General features: G+C 36.3%; 1 pseudogene; it reads left to right on the forward strand.

The window, feature by feature from the left end:
- Positions 1–24,015, forward strand: part of LOC131827828 (small ribosomal subunit protein uS2-like) — a 183,511-nt pseudogene continuing 159,496 nt past the window's right edge.

Below are 24,015 nucleotides of genomic sequence, written 5' to 3' on the forward strand. Positions count from 1 at the left end.
ATGCGCAGCGAGGGCGCCCCGATGATGCTTTTGGAAAACTCCGCTCCTCCGGGTCTTCGGAGCGGTCGAGGAGAGGTGGAGGGCCAGCCAATGGGAGAGGGGGGCGGGGCCAAAACCTGTGGAAGGGGCGGGGCCGCGGCTGAGATTTGGGAAGAGGCATTTCTAAGGCGGAGGTGGGTGCTGTTGACTTAACTTTCTGCTTCGGACAGAACCGGTGGATGACTTGACCGCGAGTAAAGTCCTCGGGCACTGGCGTTATTTTCTTGAATGCTTTACAGCAAAATTAGGCTGTGAATAAATAGTCCTTAACCTGAGTATTTGACTTAGTACCCACTGCAAGATTAAATAGTGCATTTAACAGATGGCCATGCCGGAAGACTTCCATTTTATTTCTGTTAGTAATCAAAACGTTCACTCCCTCTACCCCTATATGAATACAATGCTAAAACTAATACTAAACAAGTACATGTGTCAGTGCAACAAGTCATATGGCAATACCATTAAAAAGGGTCTATTATCCTCATTTATACAAACGAGTCAACTAGTCTCTAGAAGTATTTTTGGTTCTGTCTGTTGCTTTTAGAAGAAAGGCCACACTGCAGGTAGAAATCAGTGGTGACCACATTACTCACCAGATAACCTGGTCTTCTACTTCAGAAATGATAAACGCCATCAAGCACAGCTTTCTACAATTTTAGCCCAACTGCCTCACCCAAGCCCCACAAATTACCTAGTTTTAATTCTCTCTCGAAGACTGGGTGTCCCTGCTCCTCTCCAAAGCGAACCTCGTTACTGTCCACTACCTCCCTCAGCACGATCATGTTTTAATTCTTTTCTGTCTTAAAATTTTCCTTGACTTTAAAACCTTTCTATTTTTTTCCATCCTAATTAAGCTCTTGAAAGAATTGCATACCAAGAACAGCATCAACACCCCATGAATAATTGTAAGATTCAATAAATAACTTTTTTTTAAGATTTTATTTATTTATTTGAGAGGAAGAGTGACCGTGAGGGAGACAAAAAGCATGAGCAGCAGTTGGGGGTGGTGGTGCTGGGGGCATGGAGCAGGTGGAGATGCAGGGATGGAGGGTGGAGAGGGTGGAAGTGGGGACAGGGAGTGGAAGGAAGCATAGGCAGAAGTACACTGCCCACCCAGCAGGGAGCTGGATGCTGGGCTCCGTCCCTGGACTCTAGAATCATGACCTGAACCAAAGGCAGGCGCTTAACCTGAGCCACCCAGGTGTCCCGGAATAAAAAACTCTTGAGTGAATGTAAGTTCTCTTACTCTCTGTTCCATCAGTTTTTGCACTCAATTCAGACCAGGGTTCAATGCATACCATGTCCACTATGATTATTCTAAAATGCACATCTGAGTATGTCGCTTCACTGCTTAAAATCTTTCACTGGTTCTTCCGAACTTTCAAGAGAAGGATTAACATGATCTTCAAGGCCACTTGACTCTTGCATGCTCAGTCCCTCCATCTTTCAGAACTGTTTTCAGAGTTCTCTGATTGTGTTCACTGATCTCTGTTTTAATGAATATTGTTTCCTCTAACCCTCTCCTCACTGTTTTGTTTGCCCCCTCCCTTTAAAAATGAATTCAAGAATCTCAAATAGAACACACACATACTCTGCAGAGATCTGCACACTATCTCCAAAATGCCTACAGGCCTCCTTCCACTTCCGGCTCACTTTCAGGTCCTCTGAGTCCTCAGTTTCCCCGCAGTTCTGTTCCATTCAGAAGCTCCTAATAGTCACCTAGGCCCCTAAACTGATGGTCATTGTTGAGCCCGCTTTTCATTCTTAAATATTTCTTTGGTTTCAAAAAAATACTGTTATAAATAACTATCTTTTTATTAAATCATTGTATCCTTACATGTTACCTTGAGTTTAAATCCTTTAAAGTAATTAGAGGTGTGAACAATTTTAGCCCTTTCAAAACATATTGGCAAGCTGCCTTCCAGAAGGAACACAGGCTTCGGTATCACATTGCCTGGTATCAAAATGCAGCTCTGCCCCTCAGGAAGGCCACATTCAGACTTTCATGGGTCCCAGATTCCTTTACCTTTGTGGGCCTCTTCCTCCATAAAATAATATTAAAAATTATATTTATAACTACACTGATATAAAAACAAATACATTAATATTATACATGAAAACATTTTCTTCAGCCATTCCCTTCTGATTTTAAAAGAAATATAAAAATTTTCATGGACCCTAAAAGTAAGGTAAGCCTGAGGTACTGAACTTACTAACTATTAGATAAGTCAGTTCTGCTGACCTATAAACTATGAGATTTGGCCAAATTCCTTAATCTGACAGTGCCTCAACCAGAAAATTGGTATAATGCTACCACATGATGTTGAAACAGAAAGCAAATGAATTGCTACAAATAAAATATCTAGAATTACGTGACACATAATAAATTACTGTTGTTATATTGTCATTATCAATTTTCCTACAGCACTGTTTGAGAGTATGATTGTCCTTTACTGTGCCCAGGACATCATGGTATATTTTGATACGTACAAATATGGCATCCTACTGTTAGTCCATTGTTCATTTCCTTATTGGAGTAGTCAAAAAAGGCAACTTATATATAATATATTGATCCCAGATGAAATGATTGGCCTTTTCCTTTTTTGTTGTCTTCTGTTATTTAATGCTTCACAAGTCCTTTCTCATTCTGAGATCATATCATTATCTGTCTTTATTTTTTTCTATTTATTTGGTGATTTCACCTTTTTCATTAAACAATTTAATCCTTTCAGATTCATTTGGAATGATGATCTATTTTTTATTTTCTCTAAGTAGTCTGTGATCTTCCTTAGCTTGTTTGTTAAAGAATCCTTCTCCACATATTCTAAAATATGTCTACATATTTATTCCTATTCCCTCCTTTAAAAAGTAGAGACTAATTCCCTCCCAAGTGAATGTAAGTTGTACTTAGTGACTTGCTTCAAATGTGTACAATATAGCAGAAGTGACAGACTGTCACTTCCAAGAGAAGGTCTTTAAAAGGTATTGTGGCTCCTCCCTACTCTCTCTCCGATCACTTGTTCTGGGGAAGGCAGTTACCATGTCATGAGGACATGTCAGATAACTTTATCAGATGCCCACATGGCAAGGAACAGAATATCCTGCCAAATAACAGCAAGGATCTGAGCCTCCTGCCAATCTCCATGTGATTGAGTGATCTTGGAAGCAGTTTCTCCAGCCCCAGTCAGGCATTTAGATGATGCAGACATTTTTATTTCAACCCCATTAGAAAAGTTGAACCAGATCCTCCACCTAAGTCACTCGCAAATATCTTCCCCATCGTAACTAACTGTCAGATAATAAATGTTTATTGTTTTGATCCACCAAATTTGGGGGATAATTTGTTACACAGCAATAGATAACAAATACACTAACCCAGTGGTTTTCAACTGGGGACAATTTTGCATGCCAGGGGACATTTGGTAATATTATATTTTTGATTGTCACAACTGATGGGGAGGTAGGGGCAGAGATTTCCATTGCCATCTTGTGGGTAGAAACCAGAGAGTGCTGCATTTCTTTCAGTGCATAAGACAGTACACACACACACACACCCCACACACCCCTGCAGCAATGAAGAATTATCAGACTCAAATGGCAATGTAGTGCCAAAGGTGAGAAACCTCACACTAACTTGTTTTCCCTGCACCTTAAAATTTCCCTTTCTCACATGTACTTATGAAAGAGGTGGGTTTGCTTCATATCCTTTGTTCATTTGGGTGCTGCTTTACCTTATTTTATCCCCAGTCCTAGGCTTTCTGCTTTCTGCCACTGGATAATAATTTTACTTTTTCAAGAATTTGGTATAAATGAAATAATTTACTGTGTACTTTTCTGTGTCTTGCTTCTTTAGTTAGGCATATTTTAGAGATTTATTCATATTGTTGTGTGTAGCAATATTCCTTCTTTACTGTTTACTACTATTCTATTGTATGGATTTGCCAAATTTTTTAAATGTTTGTTCTATTCATGGACATTTTGTTTGTTTCTTATTTTTGGTTATTATGACTAAAGATTCCATGACCATGTGGTTAAAATTCTTTGTGTTGACATATGTTTTCTTTTTCTTGGGTAAATAATGCCTAGGAGTAGAATTGCTGGGTCATGGGAAGTACATATTTAGCCTTATAAGAAATTGTCAACCTGCTTTCCAAAGTGGTTGTATCATTTTACATTCTTACCAGCAATGTATGTTCTAGTTGTTCCATTTCCTCTCTAACACTTAGTAATGTTAGTCCTTTCTGATCTTAGCCATCAGTGGATGTGTATTGGTCATTGTGTCATTGTGTTTTCTCTTGTATTTCCCTGATAACTAATGATGTTGAGCATCTTTTCATTTACTTATGGGTCATTTGTATATTTTCTCTTGTGAAGTTTCTGTTCAAATCATTTCCCCATTTCAAATTGTTTTTGTCTATTCTACGTGTAATTCTATATACCAGTCCTTCATGAGGTACGTATGTGTAAAATCTTTTCTCCCAGATTGTGTCTTACTATGGTGGCCTAACTACATATACAAACACATGCCTCTCCAAGATGAACTTCATTGATCCTGGCCTCCTGGTATCAATACTCTTGTAGAGCCCCCTCCCCTCCTTGAAATGATGATATGTAACTTCTGAGGCTAGGTCATAAAAGAGATTGCAGCATCAATCTTGCCCTCCTGGAGTGCTTGATCTAGAGAAAGCCAGTATTTTGAAAGAGAGGAACTAAGGCCTGTTGATAAACAGGTAAGAGCAACTTGCCTTCTCATGTCACAACTGTGACACTCTAAGCCAGAATCGGCCAGCCACACAAGTCACAGACTCTTGATCCACAAACACTGTGAGAGATAATAGTTTATTTCTGTTTTCAGCCGCTATTTTTTGAAGAATTTTTTACACAGAAACAGATAAATTTGCATTTTCATTTGTTAGCAATGTCTTTTAAAGAATAGAAGTTTTTAATTTATAAGTTGTTTGTTTTGTGGCTTATGTTTTCTATGACATATTTAAGAAATTTCACCCACTCCAGGATAATGAAGATTTTTAATCTTTCTTCTTGAATTTTATACTTTGAGCTTTTATCTTTGAGTCTATAATGCATTTAAGATCAATTTTTGCATATGGTGTGAGGTAAGAGTCAATATTAATTCTTTTCCAAATAGATACACAGTTTCAACACCATTTATTGAAAAGATAATTCTTTCCTTATTGAACCACTTTGCCAATTTTAGTAAAAATTCATTGTCTATTTCAGGACTCTATTCCATTTCATTTAACTATATGTCTGTCTTTATGCAATTATCACACTATATTGATTAACTGTAATTTTTAGAATGTCTTGAAAGTCAGGAAGTATAAATAGTCCAAGTTTGTTCTTTTTTCTCACAATAATTTTGACTCTTCCAGGTTCTTTGCATTTCCGTATGACTGTTAGTTAACTCATTAATTTTTTTTTAAACACACCTTGAGGGGTTTTCTTGGGATTGTGAATATGTAGATCAATTTAGGGAGAATTGACCTCTTAACAATATTTAGTCTTCCAATCCCCAGACATAGATCTCAGTTTATTTAGATGGCCTCTAAATTCTCTTAGCAATATTTTGTATTTTTTATAGTATTGGTATTGCATACACTTATCCTTAAGTATTTCACGCTTTTGATGCTATTATAACTGTTATATTTTTAAGATTTTATTTATTTATTTGTCAGAGAGAGTGAGCACTGGCAGTCAGAGTGGCAGACAGAGGCAGAGGGAAAAGCAGGCTCCCCGCCGAGCAAGGAGCCAGATGTGGGACTTGATCCCAGGACGTTGGGATCATGACCAGAGCTGAAGCCCAAGGCTTTAGCCCATTGAGCCACCCAGGCACCCCCATTCTGTACGCTTTTATTTCTTTTTCTTGCACTGACTAGCACATCCAGCAGGGTGCTGAACAGAAATGGTGAGAAAGGACATCCTTGCCTTTGCCCTGACTTTAAGAAAACCATTCAGTGTTTTACCAGTAAGTATTATGTTATCCTTATTTATTTATTTATTTATTTATTTATTTTTTTATTTATGCCCTTACCAGGTTGAGGAAATTCCCTTCTTTGCCTGTTTGCTGAGAGTTCTTATGATGAATAAGTGTTAAGTTTTATCATATGCTTCAGGAGGGAGCATCTGTTGAGATGAACTATTGATGGATTCATCTTGGTATGAACCCATCTTGATATGATGGGTTAAGTTGATTGATTTTTCAAGTGTTAAAACAACCTTACATTCTTGAAATAAACTACCTTGACCATCGTGTATTAGACATTTTATTTGTGGCTAGGTCTTATTTGCTAAACTTTAAAAGATTTGAAGCAATCTAAGTTCATTAAACATATTGGTGTAGTTTTTTTTGTTATGTCTTTGTCTAGGTTTATTATCAGGGTAAGGCTGGCCTAATAAAATAAGCTTGGGAATGTAGACTCCTTATCTAATTTTGAAAGAAATTGTGTAAAATTTTTATTATTTATTTCTTAAGTGTTTGAGAGATTTTACCAGTGAAGCTATCTGGGGCAGGAGTTTTCTTTCTATGAGAGTTTTAATTATGAATTTAATTTGTTTGTAGATAAAATACAATTCAAATTTTCATATCTTCTTGTACTGGTCTTGGTGTTTTGTGTCTTTCAAGATATTTTTCTATTTCATTTAAGTTGTCAGCTTGTTGACCTAAATTTTTTCATAATATTACTGTATTATTCTTTCATATTTATAGGAATATAGCAGTGTCTTATCTTTTATTCCTAATATTAGTATTTTGTGTCTTCTTTTTTACTTTATCAGTTTAGATAAAGATCTTTCAGTTTGACTGATCTCTTTAAAACAAAGCTTTGGTTTCATTAATTTGTCCATTTTCTGTTTCATTTGTTTTAGCTTTCACCTTTTTTATTGCCATATTTAGACTTATTTGGGGTTTATTTGCTCTTTCTTTTAAAGTGTATATTTGTCCTGGGAACTGACCTTTTTTTTTTTTTTTTTAAGATTTTATTTATTTACTTGACAGACCGAGATCACAAGCAGGTAGAGAGAGAGGAGGAAGGAGTGTCCCTGCTGAACAGAGAGCCTGATGCGGGGCTCTATCCCAGCACCCTGGGATCCTGACTTGAGCCGAAGGCAGAGGCTTTAACCCACTGAGCCACCCAGGTGCCCCTCCCCCACCTTTTTAAAAGTTTTTATTTATTTTTTTAGTAATCTCTACCCCTAACATGAGGTTCAAAATCAGGACCCTGAGATCAAGTGTGGCATGCTCTTCTGACTAAGCCAACCAGGCACCATGGGACCTTAATTCTTTTCGGGCATTAGCATGTAGAGCATAAATTTCCTTCTGTACACTGTTTTAATTTAATCCCCCCAATTTTGATATATTTTATTTTTGTTTGTCCTAAATATTTTCTTATATTTTATGTGATTCCTTTTTTGACCCATGAAGTATTAGGACGTATGTTGCATAATTTTCAAATATTTGGGAACTTACCAGATATCTTTTTGTCATTGTTTTCTAATTTAATTCTATTATGGTCAGAGAACGTGCTCTATTATTTCTATCTTTTTAAATCATTGATACTTGTTTTATCCCTCAGCTTCTCAGTGAATTTTTCATTTGCACATGAATAATATATTTTCTGCTGTTGTGGGGGAGAATGAAAGTTGTTCCATACATGGTTATTTGGTCAAGTTGAATGATAATATTTTTCAAGCTTCCTATAGCTTTCGTGAATTTTATCTACTTGCTACTATCATTTATTAAGAGGAATATTGAAATCTCTCACTGTAATTGTGGAAACACCATTTTTGCCTTTGTGTTCTATTAGTTATTCATGTATTTTAAAGGTCTGTTATTAGATGTATATATATTTAGGATTATTTTTTCTTCTTTATCATTACAAAATTTTCTTCATAATCTGTTAGTATTATTTGTTTTGAATTAATAATAATATTGATTTATCCACTTCAGTAATACCTTTTTCCATATTTTACCTTTAACGTATCCTTATCTTTATATTTCAAAGTAGTTTTGTTGTAGACAGCATTGGTTGAAACTTAACTTTTTTATCCAGTCAGGACAATCTCTGCCTTTTAATTGAAGTATTCAGACCATTTAAATGTAATGATTATTGATATAATTAGCTTTACATTTGTCTTTTAAAACTTCTTTTATTTTTATACCATCTCTTCTTGTTTCTTTTTCTTTTTTTTTTTTCCCGTGTTGCAATGGATTAGATGAATTTTTCCAAAAGATTTATTTATTCATTTTATTTTTTATTTTTTAAAGATTTTATTTATTTATTTGACAGACAGAGATCACAAGCAGGCAGAGAGGCAGACAGAGAGAGAGAGGAGGAAGCAGGCTCCCTGCTGAGCAGAGAGACCGACGCGGGTCCCGATCCCAGGACCCCGGGATCATGACCTGAGCCGAAGGCAGAGGCTTCAACCCACTGAGCCTCCCAGGCGCCCCTATTTATTCATTTTAAAGAGAGAGACAAGAGTGGGAGGGGCACAAGGGGAGGGAGAGAGAATCCCATGTGGAGCTTGATTCCATGACCTTGAGACCACGATCCCAGCTGAAATCGAAAGTCCGAAGCTTAACCGACTGCCCCACCCAGGTGCCCCTAGATGAGTATTTTCTAATATTCCATTGTATCTCCACTACTGACTTATTACCTATAGCTCTTAGTAGTTTTTTATTGTTTGTTTTAGGACTTATAGAATGCATCTTTAACTTACACAGTCTAACTCCGAATACTATTATACCACTTCATATTTAACGTAAGAACTTTATGGCAGTGTACTTCAACTTTTCCCTTCTTTTTCTTAGTGCTGTTGTTGTTTTAAGTTGAAGTATTACACGTTGTATCCTCTATAGTACATTACTAGCATTTTTACTTTAGAAGAATCACTTTTTTAAATAAAATTTTTATATTTTTGCACATATATATTTTTCCAATGATATTCATTTCTAAAAGTTTTTTTTTCAAGTAAGGTTTTTTTTTTAAGATTTTATTTATTTATTAGAGAGATGGAGAGAGAGAGCACAGCAGAACAGCAAGCAGAGGAAGAGAGAGAAGCAGGCTCCCCACTGAGCGGGGAGGTCGATGTGGGGTTCGATTCTAGGACCTCGGGATCATGACCTGAGCCAAAGGCAGCCGCTTAACTGACAGAGCCACCCAGGCACCCCTGAACAATATTCATTTCTTTAAGTGGGTCTGTATTACAAGTTGATTCAATTTCCTTTAGCCTAAAGGTATTCCTTTTATATTTCTGGTAGTAAAGTTCTACTGATAATAATTATCTCAGATTTTATTTGTCAAAAAAAGTTTTATTTCACTTTCTTTTTTTTTTTTTTTTTTAAAGATTTTATTTATTTACTTGAGAGAGAGACAGTGAGAGAGAGCATTAATGAGGAGAAGGTCAGAGAGAGAAGCAGACTCCCCATGGAGCTGGGAGCCTGATGCGGGACTCGATCCCGGGACTCCAGGATCATGACCTGAGCCAAAGGCAGTCGTCCAACCAACTGAGCCACCCAGGCGTCCCATTTCACTTTCATTTTTTAAGGAATTTTTTTGCTAGGTAAAGAATTCTACTTTGATTATTTTTTTTTCCTTCAGTTTTTTAAAGATGTACTTTGTCTTCTGGCCTGCAGTTTCTGATGAAAGTTCTGAAATAATTTAACATTTTTGTTTCTCTTGTTGTTGGTTTTCTGCTCCTTTTATGTTGTTATTGTTTCCTTAAAAAAATTTTTTTTTATCAGTGGTTTTGAACAATCCGATTAGTACATACCTTTATGTGATTAATCCTCCATGAGATTCACTGGGCTTCTTGGATTTATGGGGTTTTATGTTTTATCATATTTAGAAAAGTTTTGGCTGTTATTTTTTCAAATGCTGTTTCTACTTCCTGTTGATCTCCCTTCTGGGACTCCAATTGCATATATTGTAATTAAATATGTATTACATCATTACTGTTTAGTTTCCCCCCCGACCCCGATAGGTCACTGAGGCTCTGCTTTTGTTGTTGATATTTTAATTTGTTCGTTTTTAGAGACTTCTTTTTTCTTTTTGCACTTCAGTTTGGGTGGTTTCCATTGCTCTGTCTTGAGTTTAACTTTTCTTTTGTGGTACCTAATCAACTGTTAAGACCATCTAGTATAGTTCCTATTTCAGATACTATATTTTTCAACCCTAGGAAGTACATTTGGTATTTTAAAAAATATTTTCCCTGTCTTCATTATATTTATTTTTCCTTTAAATTCTTGTACATGTTTATAATAATTCTTTTATCATTCTTGTCTGCTAATTCCATCATTTATATTATTTCATAATTTTTTTTCTATGACAGATTATTCTTCTGCTGTGAGAAACATATTTGTGCTTCTTTGCATGTCTAGTAATAGCTGCCTGCTGAACCTTGTCAGTGTGTGCTTTGTTGAGTGCTGCTTTGTGTGTTCTTTAAGAATGCTAGATTTCAAAATTTGTCATACTAGATAAGTTATTTCATAATCAGCTAGGTTCTTTTGAGTCTTGTTTTTAAGCTTTTTTTGGTGAGCTGATGTAGAGTAGACTGTACTCTGGGTATTCAAAAAGGCTCATAGAATCTGGCTGGCCAGACTCAAACACCTCTAAGCTGTTTGTGAACTTTGAGAATTATTCACTTTACAGCTCTCTGGTCCATTTTTTTGTCTGGCCTTGGAGAGTTTCACCTTATGCATGTGTTAATTATATTCAATAACAGTCTCAAGTCACCATGCAGGATTTAATATCTTTTCTTCATGTTGTTTTCTCCTCTCTAGCTCTCTACCCCACCAAGTCTAGTAATCTTCCCAAACTATATTATCTTCCTCTTCAACTCAGGGGGTTAATTTTACCTTAATATCCAGTCTTTCCCTACTGCTACTCCTGAAGCAGTGCAATTCCCAAGCATAAGTCTTCCAGTCTAGAGCAGTGCTCTGGGGCCCCAGAAGTTCCATTCATGTTAGTCTTGGTCCTCCAAGTCTAGTAGAATTGTCTCAGAAGGTGAGGTAAGCTTGGTACTCAGTCTACTGTGGCCATGAAAACTCCAATACCTTCTGTTGTGGTGGCTATTTCACCAGTGTCATTTACACAATCTTAATTCGTTTTATAATCCAGGACATGGGTATGGATATGATCAATCTCACACAAACATACATTTCCATACATGCATGCATATACAGCCAAACACAAGTATGCACACATGTGGACAAAATGTATTATCAGAGGCTATAAATATATATTTAAAACATTAATTTAGTAATAGTGACTAACAGTTTTTGAGAATTTATTATGAGCCAGGAACTGTAAAAGAAAAACAACAACAACAACAACAACAGACCAGTTTATATGCATTATTTCGTTTTCCTCTTATGAACTACAAACATTAGAGAATTTGGGTAATTTGTACAAAGTCTTTCATCCAGTAACAGATGAAGTCAAACTTGAGTACAGGCATCCTAACTCTAGAGGAGGGGCTGGTAAACTATGGTGGGCAAACTGATACCCATTTTTGTAAGTAAAGTTCTGTACCAAGACAGGCATATGCTCATTCTCTTTTGTATTCTCTGTGGCTGCTTTTGAGCTACAATAGAATTGAGTAGTTGCAACATAGACTGTATAGTATACAAAGCCTAAAATATTTATTAACTAACCCAGGGCAGGATAAGTTTACTGACCTTGTTCTAAAACACAAATTAGGGATGCCTGGGTGGCTCAGTTGGTTAAGTATCTGCCCTTGGCTCTGGTCATGATCCCAGGGTCATGCGATCAAGTCCTGCATCAGGCTCCTTGCAAGGAGCCTTCTTCTCCCTCTGCCTACCACTCTCCCTAACTGTGCTCTCTCTTTTTGACAAATAAATATATAAAACCTTTTAAAAATACACAAATTAATTATTCCATCATTTCAAGGTCATTTCCCCTGCTACTTTGAGGTAGTTTTTCATGTCATTTTGCTGACCATGTAAATTCTCTTCATTCATTTTTCTCTGAGTTCCAAATACATTTTTCAGCATACCAAAAATAGTGCATCACGAAGATGTATGCCCCTCACTTAAAAAATGGCTATCTCCATCCTCTAGAATGAAAAGTTTCTAAGAGCTGATGTTTTGTCTACTGTGTTCACTACAGTATCCTCAGTGCCTAAGACAGAGCCTAGCATAGAGTAGGTCCTAGGCAGAATAACTCTTAATGATGATCCCTTGACTATACAAATTATTATCTGATTAAACTCTAAGATAGGATTTTATCCCTCCCTAGATAAACCTATAATAAAAGGTGGTTTTTTATACTTCCTTTTCCCACTGATTCATAACGCCAACTTTAAAAATTATTATTATCAAAGGCTGAATTGCCACATATACTAGTTAACCCAGTTGTCAGTTAAGGTTGGCCTACCCTTTGATATTTAAATAAAATTGGCTCCAACCCCTTAGTCAACATTCTATGAGAAATCCAATCTCCCTCTTACAAATTCTCCGAATCTCCAAAAGAATTTATTTACATGGTCTCTTCTGGCTTTGTGAATCAGCTTCTAATTAACTTCTGCTTTTACATACATCTCATCCCACATGGCTGGCCTCTTCTCTGCTTCCCACCAGACATGAATCTCAAGATTTTTTTTTTGGATTCCTTCTCACTACTCCCACCCCCTTAAAAAAGAAAATCTCACTCTTGAGAGTTATCCTCTGTGTGCAGCATTCTTCATTGACAGTTAGAGGGAAACAAAGGGGATCTTCATGCAGCAATACAAACAATTTAAAATCGATCTTAAGAATCACAAAATTCTACTACTGACACTAATATTACACTATACATTAACTAACTGGAATTTAAATAAAAACTTGAAAAAGCAAAGTTAAATAAATAACATTGATCTTAAAAACTCCCTGTTGTCTTAAAGCCTTCGGCCAATCTACAGCCAGAAATTTCTCATTGGCCACCTCTCTCGACAAGCATGTGAGAGTTTTCCTCTATTTACTCTCTTTTCATACAAGGTTTTCATTTTTGATTTTTGGGGCAGAGTAATGTGTCTTTCTTTTTGTTCCATTATCTTCTTCCAGCCTAGGCCCCAAGGCTCTTACCTTTTACCCTTGTGCAATATGTTAAGATATCTTTCTCAACAAAAGGATATCTTTCCCAAGAGAAATTCTAGTGTGAAATGTTAAAATTAGTTTTTTTCCATTTCATTAAACAATAATCTATTTCTGGGCCATCTATTCTCTTCCTTTTATCTGTCTTTCTATTTTTGCAATCATTAATATCACACTTTTAATTACTATAGCTATGGTATATAGTTTACTACCTATATGCAGGGTTAATATACCAAATGCTTAACAACAGGTAAAGCACAAAAATGCACCACATGAACTAAGCAATCACAACAGAGCGCTGACAGAGATCACAAAGCATAATCATAAGGGTACGTACAGGCTACCTTTAAGGGAAATGTTCGTCATTACTCTTCATTTTCAAAATTTCTAGTTTTTTTCTCACATAATGGTTATTATCAGTTATATGTGTCATTTTGTCTAATTAAAAAAAAAAAAAACTCATCAGGTTTGCAGTTGGGATTGCAATAACAACAAAAACATTCTCCTGATCTCTGAGAAGGCCAGGGAGGCTGAAGGCTGAATCAATGACCAATGACTGATGATTTAGTCAATCCTGTCTATACAGTGAAGTTTCCATAAAAACCCAAAGAACAAAATTGGAGAGCTTCGGGATTGGTGAACACATGAAAAGTTGAGGAGAGTGGTCCATTGGAAGAGGGCGTGGAGACTCCACACCCCTTTCCATATACCTTGCCCTATGTGTCTCCTCCATCTGGCAACTCCTGAGTTATATTCTTTTGAAATAAACTGGTAAAGTGTTTTTCAAAGTTTTGTGAGCCATTCCAGCATATTAATCAAACCCAAAGAGGGAATCTGGGAACTTCCTATCTCTAGCCAATAGGTTAGAAAAACAGGTGACATCCTGGACTTGGGACCGGCAGCTGTAGAGGAGCAGGGGTCAGTCTTATAGGGCTCGCCTCATAAACTATGGGCTCTGATGCTATCTCCAGGTAAATAATCTCAGAACTGAGTTAAATTGTCAGATACTCTGTCAGTGTCCTCTGGGAACTGGAGATTTGCTTGGTGCTGAAAATAAAACACACACCAGGATTGTATTAATAGGTTACCTTATTGTGATATATCTTTGCATTCCTGGATTCTTCTTTTCTTGTTTGTTGTGTTTTTATATTAAACAATCTGTTGAAATCCCTTGACACATAGGCTACCTTCTTCTGAGAGGCCGCAGAGTGCATGGAATAATTACGGCCTCAACTGAGGGCCTTTTTTTTTTCCCCCAATAACACTAACATTGGTCAATAGCTGAGCAGAACAATGATGGGTTCTGGAGCCAAAGATACTCATTTAAAAATTAGCCTGTAGCTTAGGAGATGGCCTGGAATAAAGACTTTGCCAACACCCTCCTGAAGAGTGATGGCAGAATTAGACACTGTTGAGAGAGATATAGGTAACCGGATGACATGGAAACAGAGAGTCTTCACAGAAAGACACAGTAATCAAAAGTCAAGAGGTAAAAGTAAAAACAGATAGAGGGAAGTGACAGTGAGACAGAAACAGTCATCGCAGAAGCAGAGGTAAGTTTAGCTCTATGGGAGAGAACCTAGAATAGAAAGCACTTTCTTTCTTGGTGCTGAGGGACAACAGGGTAAACCAGACAGCCGCTGGATCACTGTAGTTATAAGAGACACTGAGCACCAGTGGATCTTGAAAGGCATTTCAGTTTTTCAGGAAGCCTGACCATATGACTGTTGAGAGATTGTTTTGCATAGGTCTTCCATATCCACAGAAGTTACCTACGTAAGGCTTTTTTGCTGCCAGAAAAACCTAACTCATGCATTGTTTTCTTAAAGTATTGCAAAGTATAATTTTCTAGTTTAAGCAATTTTTTTTCCAGTATTCATTTGGAAGCTTTGGCTCTAATATTTCATGTGTGTATGTGCTTACGTGCACGTACACACTCTCTTGGTAGGTTAAATAAGTATTTTCTGTTACATCGATTTCCTTCTTTAGTGGACCCCTTGTATTACCTGTCTTAACAGGTTTACTTTGCTGGATTTCACAAAATCAGTTGTAGTTTATAATTGCTATTATTGCATAGTTTTCCTTTACCCTTATATTTGATAAAAGTATATCAGATGGAGAATTTATTTTAAAAAACCTATAGCTTTGTGAAACTGAATGCCAAATTCCAAATAAAATTCAAAACTTTAAAACACTGTAGTTGGGGTGTTTGGGTGGCTCAGTCAGGCAAGTGGCTGCCTTCGGCTTGGGTCATGGTCCTTGGGTCCTGGGATTGAGCCCCACGTCAGAGTCCCTGCTCATCGGGGAGCCTGCTTCTCCTTCTGTACCCCCGGCCTTGTGTGCATGCTCTTGCTTTCTGTATCTCAAATAAAGAAAGAAAATCTTTTAAAAAAATAAATAAATAAAAACTGTAGTATATTTCTTAGAAAACTCTACTTTCTGAAGTATTCAGAATTCTTTATATGGAAATGTCATGCAATTTTTCAATGTAATATCATGGTAGGTTCAAGAATCCAGGTGCCCATAGATTGGTTGTCTTAATGACCCCACTTAATGACTTCTTTGAATCCACAATGTTTTTCCTATAACTTTAAAGTTCCACTTCACCGTGACTCTATGTTTGGGCATGTGACTTGTTTTGGTCAATAGGATGTTAGCCAACATGACACAAACAGAGGCTTTGTAGAAAGGTGCATGTGCTTTTCTGTTGCCTTTTTGCATGATTGGCCCTAGTCACTCTTCCCCTCTGCCATGCTATGAGCACATGTCCAGCTGCTCTGCAGAAAGGATATGGCAGACATGAGGAATAGGGCTAAGTTATTTCAGATATCTGAGCTTGGGCCATCCTGGTTCATCCAATTGCCAGCCAATCCTCAGATACATCAGGAAATCCAGATGAGATCAGAAGAAACTTCCAGCTAAACCTATTCAATATCAACAACCTGTATTTTTTATTTAGTGAACTAAATAAATGTTTATTATTTTAAGACACTGAGTTTTGGTGGTTGGTTATGAAACATTATTGTGACAACAGATAATACAAAGATACCAATGTAATAATTAACCAGTGAAAGGACCTCACTATGTATACCTCACTATGTATCTGATGTACCAAGTCAGAGATAATATTCACAGATGGTATTTTCATACACCCATAATTCTTTTTGTATTGTGTTTCTGGAAAAATTCATTTATTACCCCAGGAGTGGTAATGGTACAGAGAATGTTCCCCTGTAGCACTTTAGCAGCATTTTAGACGTGAGACTTGCCAAAAAAGAAGTGTGACTTTGCTTATTATGCAGTCTTTTAGTACTTGAAGTGTTAAGAAGATAAATAGATTTCATGCGATCAGGATGGTAAAGATACGTTACTTTCTCTACCTCAAATTCTCATGTGAATTTAAGTTGTTGGTGAAAAGAAATGAGAATGTAATCAATCAGGTTTGTGAATGCTTGTAGCTATGATTTTTCCTGATGATGAGCAGATTGTAGAATGCCTTTTAAAGAAAGCTTGGAAATACACGTGGTCAGGTGAAGTCCTACTCTTATATTAGACAGATAGCTCTTTCAAAATAAGAGTAAGAGTTTCAGCTCCAGTTAACAAACGTTTATTGATCATCTATTCTGTACCAGGCATTATAAATACAAAATCAGTGAAAATTAGCCTGTGCTCTAGAGGCACTTCGAGTTCAGAAAAGAGACAAATAAATCACAATAGACAAATAAATGCTATTGTAAGTACAATGATGGTCACACACACAAAGGTGGTTGAGGGGGTATCAAAGGGTGAGTGGGGGCTGTGCTTGTCCAAAAATGTTAGAGGATAAGTATATTTAGAGAAGTAAAAAAAAAAGCCTTAAGTGGGAAAGTCTTTCAGCAAGGAGCAAAGCATGAACAATGATCCAGAGTGCAGGAAACCACAGAACATAATGTGGGAACTGGAAGTTACACAAATGTGACCAAAATACAATCAAATACTTGTTAGGTATTTGCTTGTGTTATTAAATATGCAATTATTTTTGGTAGTAGAGATTTTTGTTTCATTTTACATATTGGAAAAATAATCTTTATGCCTTTTAATACCTTCTACATATCTGTAAACTCCATGTGGACAGAGAACAAGTTTATTTTACTCCTCTGCATCCCAGCACCCAGTACAGTGCCTGAAATTTCATAGGAATTCAGGATGTATTTGTTGAGCTGTGGCCATTGTCAAAATCCAACAGAAACTTATCTTTTAAATTATTCTTTTTAATTTACTCATAGAGTACTTTTCTTGAACAATTTGTCTCAAATTGTCTTCAATAAAAGTTTAATCTTCTGTTTTATAATTCTCCCTATTTTTGGATTTTTAAAATATATGCTGTCAGTATTGGTTTTCTCCCCATACATTCAACTATGTATTCATCCAAGATAGACTTACTGACTACCTGGTTATGAGCCAGCATTGTGCTACACCCCTGGGTGGAGTAATAACAAGTCTACTTGTGGTCTGAGCCTCAGTGGGACTTACTTTCCAGTGAGGAAAACAGACCAATATTGAATAAATAATTTATAAGCACATTGGATGTTACATATAAAATTGAAGAGTTTTATGAGAGTGTGTAACAGCTTCTTTTTGCCTCTATTCAATATGGATTATTATATAATGATTATATAGTGTGTTTATCATATTTTTAGTTTGTGTTCTCCACTTTCTGTATTGCTATGCCACAGTTGTAATTAATGTGTGGTACATAGAAAATGCACTGTAAACATTATTTGATGGAATGAATGAGTGAAAAGAATAAATGAATTTTATTAGAGCCATGATCCATAGTTTACTGGTTTAATTTCTGTGTAAAATGAGGTTATTAGTCAAATCTATTTTGTTATCTGATTTTAGTCAACAAATGTTCATTGGAGGTTTATTTAAGTTATGCGGCAGATGTGGGGAATTCAAAGAAGAACAGTAAGTCTCCTGCCTTTGCAGAAATTGTAATTCGGGCAAACAAGATAATAGCATATGAGAAGCTAAACATTTAGCACAAGAAAACATACATATCATGTATCTTCTAGACAAAGGCTTGTGCTGGGTAATGTGAAGAATAAAAGAAAAGAGTATACCATGACTCCCTGTTACTTATAATTTAGGTAAGGAGACAAGACAAATATATTTACAATGAAAATAATACCAAACAGTAAATGATACATTCTGGTGCTCAAGAGGTAAGACTCTCAGGGCTTTAGCAGATGGAAATCATCCAAAGTGTTAGCATGTTTTTTCACTCAACCAAACATTAGAACAGTAAATCCAAAGTGAGGTATATGTATTTTAGGAGAGCACTAGGCTATCCATTGTACTTTGGGAAAAAAATATTAAAACTTCTAGTTATTTAAAAATAATTTAAAAGAAACGAGTCCTTCCTAACACTTAATTAAAAAGATTGACAACGGGCCATCATGGTCTGTAGCTTGTGAATGTCTGGTGTTAGGATTCAACCTCGTATCACATGGGAGCAAAGTAGTGGGAATTGCATTCCCCAGAACAATGGGGCACCTCCTCCCATTTCTTCATCATGAGGTTATCTGCATTGTTATAAGTTCTACCTAAACTAACATTCATGAAATGAAATGGACAAATGACTTAAAAAATCCTTCAAAGGAACAGCAGATAAAATTAATAATATAAGCACAATTGGACTAAAAAGAAAATCTTAGCAGTGACACTTTTCTTTGTGAACATGCTTTTTGGCAATTACAGTATTAAGCAAGATTTATTCAGATATAATAAAAAGTCACCTCCCCTCGTGTTCAAAGTTATGATGAAACTATTTGAAGTGTGGATTTTTTTTTGTTATTGCTAATGAAGATCCATGATAGCTCATGATAGCTCATGATTAGCAAGACATTAAAAAACTAAGCATCCAAAACATAAGGACAAACTTTTGCAATTTTTCCAGAAGTTTTCAAAGTCAAGAATTACTCAATCTGGCATTTAGTGAAACTTTACTAAACTCAATAACAAATAAGTTTACTTATTTAAAAAGACCACTTGGGCTTTCCACACCACACAGGGAGGGCTCCCTGTGGCATTGTCTTAAATTAAAGGGAATCTTTCACAATATCTGGAGCCCCTGATGTCCTGTAAATGAAGAAGGAGAATGTCCTCAAATTCCTTGCATCAGGAACCCACTCAGCTGGCACCAACCTTGATTTCCAAATGGAACAGTGCATCTGCAAGAGGAAATGTGATGGCATCTCTATCATAAATCTGAAGAGAAGCTGGGAGAAGCTCCTGCTGGCAGCTTGTACCACCGTTGCCCTTGAAAACCTGGCTCTTGTCAATTTCATATCATCCAGGGATACTGGCCAGTGAGCTGAAATGCCCTGCTGCTTCCAGAGCCACTATTCCTGCTGGCCGCTTAGTTCCTGTAGACTTCACTAGGCAGAGCCAGGCAGCCTCTGGGAGCTGAGACTTCAGATGGTTACTGATCCCAGGGCTACCCACCAGCCTCTCACAGAGGCATCTTACATTAACCTGCCTACAGTCGCTCTGTGTAACACAGACCCTCCTCAGCACTGTGTGGACATGGCCGCTCCTTGCAACAACAAAGGGGCTCACTCAGTGGGTCTGATGTGGTGGATACTAGGCTGGGAAGTTCTATGCATGTGTGGCACCATTTCCCGCGCACACTCTTTGGAAATTACACCTGATCTCTAGTTCTACAGAGATCTTGAAGAGATGGAAAAGGAAGAGCAGGCTACTGCTGGCGAGATTGTGACCGAGGAGGAATTTCAAGGTGAATGGACTGCTCCAGCTCACGAATTCACCGGTACTCCACCTGAAGTCCAAGACTGGTGTGAGGGCGTGCAGGCACCCTCTGTGCTGATTCAGCAGTTCCCTACTGAAAACTGAAGTGCTCAGCCGTTTTCTGAAGGCTTCTCCCACTGCTCAGGCCTCTGAAAGGGTAGGAACGAGCACTAAGTGGTCCTAAGCTGCTCTTCTGCAAAGGCAAACAATGTGGAAATAAGGCTGATGAAAAATAAATACTTTCTTAAAGAAAAAAAAAAAAAGTTTTCCATTTGGAAAACTGATTTCCCTTCCAAAGTGAATAAGACTGGAATAATTCACGAAGCAATAAGCCACACTAACATCCATTTTCCTTTGTCACCAGTGTTGGAAGATACATAGAAAACACTGCCAAAGCTGAAGACTTTGAGAAACAGGTAAGACAAATTATATAGCATTAGAATTTATGTCATGATAGAGCTGGGTGAATATATTGGCATTTCTAGTCTGTCTCAGATTCTATTGGCTAGATTGTATTTAAAAAAAAAAATTCATGATTGATCATAGTTTTGTGCCTCTAAAAGAAGAATTTACTGTACGCCTAAAGCTCATATTGTATGCTAACTAACTGGAATTGAAAGAAAAAACTTTAAAGAAAAAGAAGAATTTACTGGAAAAGGTAAATTCTCAGCAGTAAGAAAAGGCTTACTGAATTTCTTTTAAAAATGTTTTATGGGAAACACATATTGTGATGGAGCTGATGCTTTGTCTGCAGTTGAAAATTCAAAAATATTTTAAGTAATGTTTTTATATGTGAATTCTCTTAACTGCATCATTGATAAGCAAACTTTTCTTTCATCAGAGAAACTGAAGCCAGAAGCGCATCAACATTAGTTCTTAATTTCAAAAAAACATGAGCCTTTAAAATATTGTCAAATATTTACATGACTTAATGAAATAGGAAATAACAATAATATTTGCAACCATAGAGAATTTACTGGTTATTTTATTGAAAAATACTTAAAACTGCTGTTGAATTTAAAGACAAATTTACAAAAAGGTTTTTAAAACTTGCTGACCCTTTCCATGATAACAAAATATTTATCAATAAAGTGCTACTTAACAAATATTTAAAAACAAGCATGCCTATTCTTTAAGTATTATTAAAGTAAAGAAAACTTTTTTTTTTCAGTAAATGAGAAAGTAAACAATTTGGGGGGAAATGGTCTTATGGAAAAGGTATTTAAAAAACAAGTGTTTGGGGCGCCTGGGTGGCTCAGTGGGTTAAGCCGCTGCCTTCGGCTCAGGTCATGATCTCAGAGTCCTGAGATCGAGTCCCGCATCGGGCTCCCTGCTCAGCGGGGAGCCTGCTTCCCTCTCTCTCTCTCTCTCTGCCTGCCTCTCCATCTACTTGTGATTTCTCTCTGTCAAATAAATAAATAAAATCTTTAAAAAAAAAAAAAAAAAAAAAACAAAAAAAAACAAGTGTTTGAAAATATTTTTATTAATATGTGATATTGTGGCTGAAAAATGATGCAAGTATGTCACTTCTAAGGATGCTTATAGTTACAAACTTTACAACCTTTTTTATTATGAGGTATAATTTACATACAATATAATATTAATTTCAGGTGTATAACAGTGATTAGACATTTGTATACATTACAAAATGATCACCACAGGAAGTCCAGTTACCATGCATCGTACAAATACAATATTATTAACTATATTCCTCATGCTGTACATTATATTCCTGTAACTTATTTATTTTACAACTGGAAGTTGTAAATTCTCTCCTTGAGCACCCCTCCTCCTGGTAACTATCAGTCTGTTCTCTGTAACTATGAGTTTGGGTTTTGTTTTGTATTGTTTGTTTCATTTTTTAGATTCCACATGTAAGTGAAATCATGTGGTATTTGTCTTTATATGTCTAACTTATTTTGCTTAGCATAGTACCCTCTAGGTCCATCCATGTTGTCACAAATACAATCTTTGAAATAGAATTTTCTACCCTATCTAAACATCATCCAAATGAAGTTTTGAATCTTTTTACCTTTTTTTTTTTTTTTTTTTTAACACAATGCCTACATCAAGATGACCTCAAGGAGAACTGAACTTCCTGTTTGAATTTCAACAAAAAAGTTTTATGTAATTAGTGCCTGGGCATAAAAAAATGAACATTGTACTTAAATAACCAAAGATTAAGTTATACTTTGTCCATTTGAAGTATTTTTTTCATCTATGGTAGCCATTAAAATTAAGCATTACATCAATTGAATCTAGAATCCAAACCCTCAAAATATTCTATCATTAAATATTATAACAAGGTTAAAAGAAGATGATCTTACAAAGTAAGAGCAAAAAAACTTCATGTTATTGATAAACATAATAAAATATCACTTTAGTTTAAAAATATTTGCTTTATTATCATCTAATCTTTCTCTTTTTTTCCCTTCTGGTTGTGAGTGTACATAAAATATCAGTTTAAAATACATGCATTCAAATTTGTAAATAATGTGTACACAAATTTACTGTCTGTCATTTAGTAGAGGTATGGGTTCAAATATTTTCTACTGTTCAAGATATGTGATAAAAGAATTGTAAATCATTGGATTGGTAAAAGGGATGTAAAGGCCTTCTAGATGTACTCTGATGGAGTAACATGATATAATTGGGGAAAAAAACAGAAGCAATATAAAAAATTCTAATATTATAAAATGGAAAAAGGTGGGAGTAATTTAGTGTAGAGATTAAGTTTTACACTTTTCAAAACCCTCTTGTAACACAACTATGTTCATTTCAGTTCAACATTTGTTGGGCACCTAGTGTGCTCTGCTTGGCCCTGGCAATGAAAAGATGAATTAGATGGGGTGTTCTGTCCAGAGATGCCCTCTGTCTAATGGGGAAAACAGAGGTGTGTGACCATATGAAGTAGTGGAATCATGTGAATTAACAAGGAATTTCCATAAAGTGTTGTAAGCAGTATACAAGGGGGTTCTATGAATAATATAAGATGATATCTAGTGAAGTCTGATGGGATAGGGCTAGAGAAGGCTTCCTGGTAGAGGTGGTGCCTAAACTAAACTTTTTTGAGAGTACATTAGAGAATAGTACAATTGATTCAAAATGAGGAATTTGAATAGATTAGAAAGTATTCATGATGTTGTTTCATTTTGTTTAATGAGGCAGAAAAATCTGCAAGGCAATTTATTAAGATTTCTGTCTTTATAAGCCATTTTAAGTTTTCATTGCTGGAGGTATAAACTTCGATTATCTGGAACATTCTTCCGACTACATTTGTGCCAAATCAATAATATACTTTCTTTTACTCTTCCTCATTCAGTCAACAATTCTTGAATACTGTGGTATTTCAGGCACCTGTTTCAGGCATCAAGCGAGGTGTCCAGGAATATGCAGTCAAATAAGGCAGTGCTTCTGTCTTTAAGGTACTTAAAGTAGATTGCAGTTGTTCTTGCTAACAACTTCTGTTAGATCAAGATTTACAAGATGTCTGTCTTCAGCGTGTCTACAATTCAGTTTGCCTTTGGGAAGTGGAAATATTTAGAATATTTAGAATTACATTCTCACTAACAACAGACATTTAAAGCATTCATGTAAGTTGGAAACACGAGATTCTTTATGAATAGTCATTGGCCTGGAAAGTATGACCTCATTGGTAGTTGTGGGTGATGACTGTACTTTATAGCATCACTAAACTTGTTGGCTAATCATTGCCTACCTCACCCTGCCTTCCATCTAAGAAAAACTCTCCCCTGACCACACCCATGGTTGCCATGTTTGTAGCACGGGTCTTAACATCCTTATCTCTAGGGTGTCACCACAGGTGACTGGACAGATAACTTGGTGAAAAACAGCCCAAAGCACATTTGGGCCAAAGATGTTATGCTTTGAATGCTTAGAGGTAGAATCGCTTCTCGGCCTTTTGGCTAAGATCAAGTGTGAATGCTTAGAGGTAGAGTCTTGAATGCAATATCCAAACTCAGGGCCTGCTAGTTGGCAGAGAAAAACTACCCATTAGTACCAAAAAATGTCAACCATCTGAGAGGTATATCTATGGGCACAGGTAGAAGTAGTGCAGG

The sequence above is a fragment of the Mustela lutreola genome, chromosome 3 (genome assembly GCF_030435805.1).
Source record: "Mustela lutreola isolate mMusLut2 chromosome 3, mMusLut2.pri, whole genome shotgun sequence".
Lineage (NCBI taxonomy): Eukaryota > Metazoa > Chordata > Mammalia > Carnivora > Mustelidae > Mustela > Mustela lutreola.